Consider the following 8,695-nt stretch of genomic DNA (forward strand, 5'->3'; position numbering starts at 1 on the left):
GGAGGAATTGGGAGGAGTAGAAGAGGGGAAACCATAATCAGAATATATTATATGAAAAAAACCTATTTTTTGGGTTTTTTTTTTTTTTTGGTTTTTTTTGAGACAGGGTTTCTCTGTGTAGCTTTGCGCCTTTCCTGGAACTCACTTGGTAGCCCAGGCTGGCCTCGAACTCACAGAGATCCGCCTGGCTCTGCCTCCCGAGTGCTGGGATTAAAGGCGTGCGCCACCAACGCCCGGCCGAAAAACCTATTTTTAATAAAAGAAAAATAATAAATTATTCATTCAACATATAACTATATGAAATTTGGTTTTTATGTACTTTTAAGTGAATAAAGTTTGTCATAAAACCCACTTTGTTCCATTTAAAAATATAACATAAATCATGATGAAATTGCATTTTCCAGGTTGAGAGATGTGAACTCACCCAGATGAGGATCATCATTCATTCTCAGCCAGGCCCCTGTGGATAGGGATTACAGAAATAAGGAAGAAGGCCAGGGAGCAGAGTTGTTTCCCTTGGCTGGTGCTTCCTCCCTGATGCCTTCCTAGATCTTCAGTAAATTCTAAAAGGTGATCCCTCTGTAGTGGACCGCTCCACCTACTTAGTGACAGAGCTTAGTCCCTAAATAATGAGACAGTCAGTAACTCAGAGTCATGGCGGCAAGCAGAACACGGTTTAAATCTCCGTTTGCTTTTTACCGGCTATATAAAGTGTCATTGAGAAGGGTGCGAACTCTCTGGCCCTGAGAAATGGTAGAGTTCTGTTCCTTGAGAGCTCACAATAGAAATCAGCAATGATTCCACTGGCTACAGTGCTAGGCATTAAATGGCTTCCCAAAAGTATAATTACTACAAAGGAGCCCATCTTTTTTTTTTTTTTTTTTTTTTTTTTCCCCGAGACAGGGTTTCTCTGTGTAGCTTTGCGCCTTTCCTGGAACTCACTTGGTAGCCCAGGCTGGCCTCGAATTCACAGAGATCCGCCTGGCTCTGCCTCCCGAGTGCTGGGATTAAAGGCATGCACCACCACCACCCAGCTAAAGGAGCCCATCTTAAAGGAAGTAAATAAGCTAGAGACGTATTACAGTTGGTAGAGACTTGCCTAGCTCATGAAGCCCTGGGTTCCCTAACACCACGTAAAACCAGGCATGTAAGCACAGCGGTGGCCCACACCTTCAGTCCCTGCACACTCACTCAGGAGGCAGAGGCAGGCAGATCTCTGAGTTTGATGCCAGCCTGATCTACGGAGTGAGTTCCAGGGCTGCACAGAGAAACCCTGTCTCAAAAAACAAAAACAAACAAACAACAACAAAATAGGTATGTTCTCCCAGCATTTGGGAGGTGGGGTAGGAAGATCAGAAATGTAAGGTCATCCCCGGCTACACAGCAAGTTTGTGATTGGCCTTGGCTACATAAAACATAAGGGCTTGTCTCAAAACATTTCTGTAATCTAAAAAGAAGAGGGAGCGGGGGTAGGTAGACATAATTAAAAAAAAAAAGAAAGAAAGAAAGAAAGAGTAAATGCTCATGGCTGTCCGTAGGAAGACAAGAAAACTTTCTACCCTTTACTTTCTTTACAGAGTTTCCCATGTATCCCAGGCTATCCCTGAATTCACACCGTTTTCCTACCTTGGCTCTCCAGGGCTAGGACTTACCATTCCCAGTTTCTTTTCCTTCTTTCTTTCTCCCCTCCCTCCCCCGGCCCCCTCTACAGGGTTTCTCTGTGTAGCTTTGCGCCTTTCCTGGAACTCACTTTGTAGACCAGGCTGGCCTCGAACTCACAGAGATCCGCCTGCCTCTGCCTCCCGAGTGCTGGGAATTAAAGGCGTGCGCCACCACCGCCCGGCCCTTCTTTCTTTCTTTAACCTTGTATAAAATTACTTCTTGTGACGACGACGACTATCTAATAAAACAAATGTGTGTCGGTGAGAAAGTCAGCACTGTTTCTGTCTCTAAAAGATGTGTGGCTACACCTGATAGATTCAGAGGATGTAGACTGGAAATGGTTTCCTGACATTTAACTCTGAAATCACAGACACTGGCCAAGACCAGAGAACTGGGGCTACAGGGGTGGGGGTGGGGCAGGAAGGGGGGTCTGCCCAACTGGTTACTCATGACCAGATTAGAAAAACCTCAGGTACTGCATGAGATAGGGTCCTTCAGTCCTCCATCTTGCATGGGGGTGGTGGGGTGGGGAGGAGAGTCATTTTTTTCCAGTAGTGTAGCCACTGGCTAGTGGCCCATGCTCCAGTAGATAACCATCCCCAAACATGCTCATGCGGGCCACTCTAAGTAAACTCAGTGGGTCACAAAACAGAAGCCAGAAAAACATGAAAGCAGGAGATGAACTTGTTGGGAAGAAATAGATGTTCAGAGGGAGTGGGTGGAGAATAAAAGAGGGTAATATGGGGCTAGAGAGATGGTCTAGTGGTTAAGAACACTTGCTGTGCTTCTAAAGGACCAGTGTTCAATTCCCAGCACCCACCTGGCAGTTCACAACCATCTGTAACTTAGTTCCAAGGGATCCGACACCCTCTTCTGGCCTCCACAGGCACCAGGCATGTACAATGTACACGGTGCACAGACATACATATAGGCAAAACAGAGAGAGAGAGAGAGAGAGAGAGAGAGAGAGAGAGAGAGAGAGAGAGAAATGAAAGTAGATATGATCAAAATACGTTATACACATATTGTATGGAATAGTCCAAAAAATACATTTTAAAAACTAAGTAACTAGACTGGAGAGGTAGCTTGGCAGTTGAGGGTGTGTACTGCCCTTGCAGAGGACTGGAGTTCAATTGCCAGCATCCACATCAACAGCTTTTAATGCCTATAACTCCTGCTCTATGTGGATGTGATGCCCTTTGCTGGCCTTTGCAGAAACTGCACTCATGTGCACAAAACACACACACACACACACACACACACACACACGCACACGCACACGCACACGCACACACACAAGCACAAAAATAAAAATAAATGTTTTTGTTAAAACTAAGATAACAGTGGGAGATTGTCCCACACTTGTAGAATGCCAAAGATGACCTTGTTTCCCTTGCGAAGACGCTGACCCCAGAGTGGTCAAGAAATCACCCTGTGTTTAACAGTTACTGGCCAAGCAAAGCCTGGGCTCCACACTCCAAATCTCTTTCTGCCGCCTTCTAGAAACCTGCTAAGGTCTTGCTGCAGCACCTATGAACTAGTTACCTGATTCTTGGAGATGGAAGAAGACAAAGGCTGAAGCTCAGACTTAGAAGGGGTCATTAGATGGAAAAACAAAGCTGCTCCCAGACAGCCACAAGGATACTTCAGAACTCAGAGCTAAGTAGGGAATAATAGTGATAATACAAACACTAAGTGGATAGCCCTGTCTGTAAGCAACCTCCAAGAGACAAGAAGTATCCAGCCAAGAGTCTGTCAACAATGGGATCTATCTTACCGGAGAAATGTGTTTGTCACTGTGAACATTAAGGGATGTATAAAGCTAGATGGTATACATCAGTCACTGGATAGGACCCCTTAATGCAATCAAGAGACACTGTAAGCAGGTGTATGAGGCTGCTACTGTTCAAAGCTCTTCTAATATACAGAAGGACACAGTAAGTAATCCTAAGCAAGGATAAAAGCTGGTTAGAGTCCTTTGCGGTCATTATCACGTGTTACACATTATATACAATTGCATCTGCTATGCTTGGACACAATTAGCTGTGAAATCTCTTTGCTTACCTCAGGGTCCCCACAGACATTTGAGGATACTATGTATAACCTGATAGACTATGCATACTGATACATAGTTACATACATGTATCCTGATACAGTTACAAAGGCTGTGACATCACTAGCCTGTCAGAGTCTGAGGGCACCACTGTGACAGATACAGCCCATCTAGCCACAGTGCTATCGGGATTGTCGTTGTTTTGATCACTTCCTCATCCCTAGAAGAGTCTGGCAGAGGCAGGAGGTAAAATCATCAGTGCAGAGGATGACTCTGGAGCCGCAGTGGCTGGGACTGTGACTCAGTTCCTGTAGGTAAAACCGATGGTACTGAGAAGATAAAAAGAGATGATCCTTAGCAAGTGCTTCTGAGACGTGGCCCTGGTTATTATACTAGACAAAGGTACTAGAGAATGAATTGCTATTTGACAAGCATGTGTGTACACATATGCATATTTTAGTGCATATTATTGGGGTCACAGGAAGAAAAGATTCCTGCAGGCTGGAGTGCTCAGTGCAGTTTTCCTAACAGGAGCCAAATATCTAAGTTACTGTAGGACACAGGACAAAAGCCAAGATGAATGCGAACATTCTCAGACTCTCTTTGATAGACACATTTAAAGCTGTTTATTAATGTCAGCAAAATAAATATTAGAAACTGCCTCAGCCACTGAGCTATTAAGCACATTTTTATAAATCTCTAAAATAAATTACCATGGATTCACTAAAATATTTTCTAACAATGTTTAATGGTAAGTATGCTCATATTCTAAAGCTGTTACAAAGATATTGTTTGGGTGGGAGCTCCACCTCAACCCCTGGCACCCTGGCATGCCTAGACCCAAAGAGTCTGGAATGCTCGGGTGGAAGAGTCACCTCAACTCCCTCCCCATCTCTTTCCCCAAACCCACCCCTTCAAAGCCCACCAAACACAGCTCCTCCCCCAGAGAGGCTCAAGACCACTCCCACAGGGGATATAAGCTGCATCCCAGGAAACAAACACATGATTTTCTGGTCTCTAATTCTGGTCTCCTCTCTGAGGGGCTGGAGAATCATCCGGGAATGCTTTACCCATTAAACCGGGGCTTTTTCTAATTTGGTCTTATTTGGATTACTGCGTCAGCAGAGAGGCTTATCAGGGTGCAAAAAACTTACCAGATACAACATAAGCAGTATCATCTCAACTTTAAAAAATCTAAAAGGGACAAACAGGCCAGGCGGCCAGCAGAGGTAGACGGGCCTGGCAGCAGTGACAAGCAGAGGCAGGTAGGCCTGCAACAGCAGCCAGCAGAGACATACAGACCCGGCAGCCCGCAGAGGTAGACGGGCCCGGCAGCGGCGGCGGCTGACAGGGTCATACAGGCCCGGCGGCGGCGGCGGCGGCGGCGGCGGCCTGCAGGGGTAGGTGGGCCCAGCAGCAGCGACAAGCAGAGGCAGGTAAGCCCACCACAGCAGCCAGCAGAGACATACAGGCCCAGCGGTGGCCGGCAGGGACATACAGGCCCAGTGGCGGCCAGCAGAGGTAGACAGGCACTGCAGCGGTCACAAGAAGAGGCAGGTAGGCCCGAGGCGGCAGAGGCAGAGACATACAGGCCCAGCGGCGGCCCCCAGAGGTAGACTGAATCGGCAGAGGCAGGCAGGCCCGGAGTGGAGGCAGGCAGGCACAGCAGGTGACAGCCGAAACACAGTCACAACAAAGACTAGAAACATAGCTATTACCCGCTGAAGAGCTAGTGAAAACAAACTCTTAATCAAAAGCTTCGAACAGGGACGCCTCTAACCCCAACACCCAGGGAAGAAGCTATCTCCGTGGGACGGAACCAGAACGAATCTGAACACTCCATCTGAGGACAACCTAGGGCCCAGCTGCTGATCCTGCAAAACCCAACAACTTGAAGGTGTTGGTGAGACTACCCTACTCAGTTGAAATCCATCTGGGAGAAGATTTAGATCCCTACAGCTTGAAGTCTGAAGAAACAAGATCAGCTGAGGAGTTGATGAATGAACAAAACGTGACCTGGGAACACAGAAGAAGGCGCTGCCCAGTCACCAAACCAGATCACCAGAATCATAAGTATATACTTCACCGATTGAGATCAGCTGCCCCTGAAGAAACAGCCCAATAGCACCAATTTAACCAAGAACTCCTACTGAACCAAGACTAAAAATTAGAACAAGGGAGGCACTCTCAGACACAGACACCACCTACACCGAGCAGAGGAAGAGATGAGTAGATGCCAGTGCAAAAATACAGGCAACAACATAAAGACCTATATGGCAACATCAGAACCTAGTGATTCTACACCTGCAAGACCTAAACATACCATGACAGAAGAAACAGAAGAGATCAACCCTAAAAATGACTTTAAGAAGATGATAGAGGCCCTTAAAGAAGAAATAAAACATTCCTTTAAAGAGGAAATAAAAAATTCCCTTAGAGAGGAAATGAAAAACTCCATTAAAGAGGAAATAAAAAACTCCCTTAAAGAAATGGAAGAAAAAAATGAACAAAAAATGGGAAGAAATCAAAGAAAGCCAAGAAAAAGCAATTAAACAGATAAAAGAAACATTCCAAGATCTGAAAAATGAATTTGAGACAATAAAGAAAACACATGCTGAGGGAATGCTGGAAATAGAAATCCTGACTAAACGAACAGGAACTACAGAAACAAGAGATGGAACAGAGAATCTCTGACACTGCAGACACAATAGATAAAATAGATTCGTCAGTCAAAGAAAACACTAAAGACAAAAAAGTCATAACACAAAATATCCAGGAAATTTGGGACACCATGAAAAGACCAAACCTAAGAATAATAGGGATAGAAGAAGGAGAAGAATACCAACTCAAAGGCACAGAAAATATATTCAACAAAATCATAGAAGAAAACTTTCCTAACCTAAAGAAAGAAATACCTATGAAGATACAAGAAGCTTACAGAACACCGAATAGGCTGGATCCAAAAAAAAAGTCCCCTCGCCACATAATAATCAAAACACTAAACACACAGAACAAAGAAAAAGTATTAAGAGCCGCAAAGGAAAAAGACCAAGTAACATATAAAGGCAAACCCATCAGAATAACACCAGACTTCTCAATAGAGACTATGAAAGCTAGAAGATCATGGACAAATCTTATGCAAACACTAAGAGACCACGGATGCCAACCCAGACTATTATACCCAGCAAAACTCTCAATCACCATAGGAGGAGTAAACAAAATATTCCAGGATAAAACCAGATTTAATCAATACTTGTCCACAAACCCAGCCCTACAGAAAGCACTAGAAGGGAAAATCCAACCCAAAGAAGCTAAACACATCCATGAAAAATCAAGCAATAGATAATCCCACACCAAAATATACCAAAGAAGGACAACACAACACAACCACAAAAAATAATAGGAATTAACAAACACTGGTCATTAATATTCATCAATATCAGTGGTCTCAACTCACCTATAAAAAGACACAGGCTAACTAACAGAATAGATAAGAAAACAGGACCCATCCATCTGCTGCATACAAGAAACACACCTTAACTTCAAAGACAGACACTACCTCCGAGTAAAGGGCTGGGAAAAGGCTTTCCAAGCAAATGGACCTAAGAAAGAAACAAGCTGGTGTAGCTATCCCACTATCTAGTAAAATAGACTTCAAACTAAAATCAATCAAAAGAGATCAGGATGGACATTACATATTTATCACGGGAAAAATCCACCAAGATGAAGTCTCGATTCTAAACATTTATGCTCCAAATACAAAAGCACCCACATTCATAAAAGAAACACTACTAAAGTTTAAAATGCACATCAAACCCCACACATTAGTAGTGGGAGATTTTAACACACCACTCTCACCAAAAGACAGATATACCAGACTGAAACTTAACCAAGAAATAAAGGACCTAACAGATGTTATGACTCAAATGGACGTAATAGATATCTACAGAACATTCCATCCTAACACAAGAGAATATACCTTCTTCTCAGCACCCCATGGAACCTTCTCAAAAATTGACCACATGCTTGGACACAAAACAAATCTCAACAGATACGAAAAATTTGGAATAACCTCCTGTATCTTATCAGACCGCCATGCCTTAAAGTTAGACCTCAACAACAACACAAATTATAGAAAACCCACAAACTCATGGAAACTGAATAATGCCCACTTGAAACATCAATGGGTCAAGGAAGAAATAAAGAAGGAAATCAAAGATTTCCTAGAATTCAATGAAAATGAAAGTACAACATACCCAAACTTATGGGACACTATGAAAGCAGTGCTAAGAGGAAAATCCATAGCTCTAAATGCACACATAAAGAAGATGGAGCAATCCCATACCAGTGAATTAACAGCACAACTGAAAACTCTAGAACAAAAAGAAATAAATTCACCCAGGAGAAATAGATGCCAGGAAATAATCAAATTGAGGGCTGAAATCAACGAAATAGAAAACAAGAGAACAATACAAAAAATCAATGAAACAAAGAGTTGGTTCTTTGAAAAAAATCAACAAGACAGACTAACCCCTAGCCAAATTAACCAAAAGGCAAAGAGAGAGCACCCAAATTCACAAAATCAGAAATGAAAAGGGAGACATAACAACAGACAACGAGGAAATCCAGAGAATCATCAGATCATACTTCAAAAACCTGTACTCCACAAAAATGGAAAACCAGGAAGAAATGGACAATTTTCTGGATAAGTACCACATACCAAAATTAAATCAAGACCAGATAAACCATTTAAATAGACCAATAATCCCTAAAGAAATAGAAACAGTCATCAAAAGTCTCCCAACCAAAAAAAAAAAAAAAAAAAAAAAAAAACCCAGGACCAGATGGTTTCAGTACAGAATTCTACCAGACTTTCAAAGAAGAACTAATACCAACATTCTTCAAAGTGTTCCACACAATAGAAACAGAAGAAACTCTACCAAACTCTTTTTATGAGGCTACAATTACCCTGATACCCAA

Source organism: Peromyscus leucopus, chromosome 12 (assembly GCF_004664715.2).
Source record: "Peromyscus leucopus breed LL Stock chromosome 12, UCI_PerLeu_2.1, whole genome shotgun sequence".
In the NCBI taxonomy this organism is placed as follows: Eukaryota; Metazoa; Chordata; class Mammalia; order Rodentia; family Cricetidae; genus Peromyscus; species Peromyscus leucopus.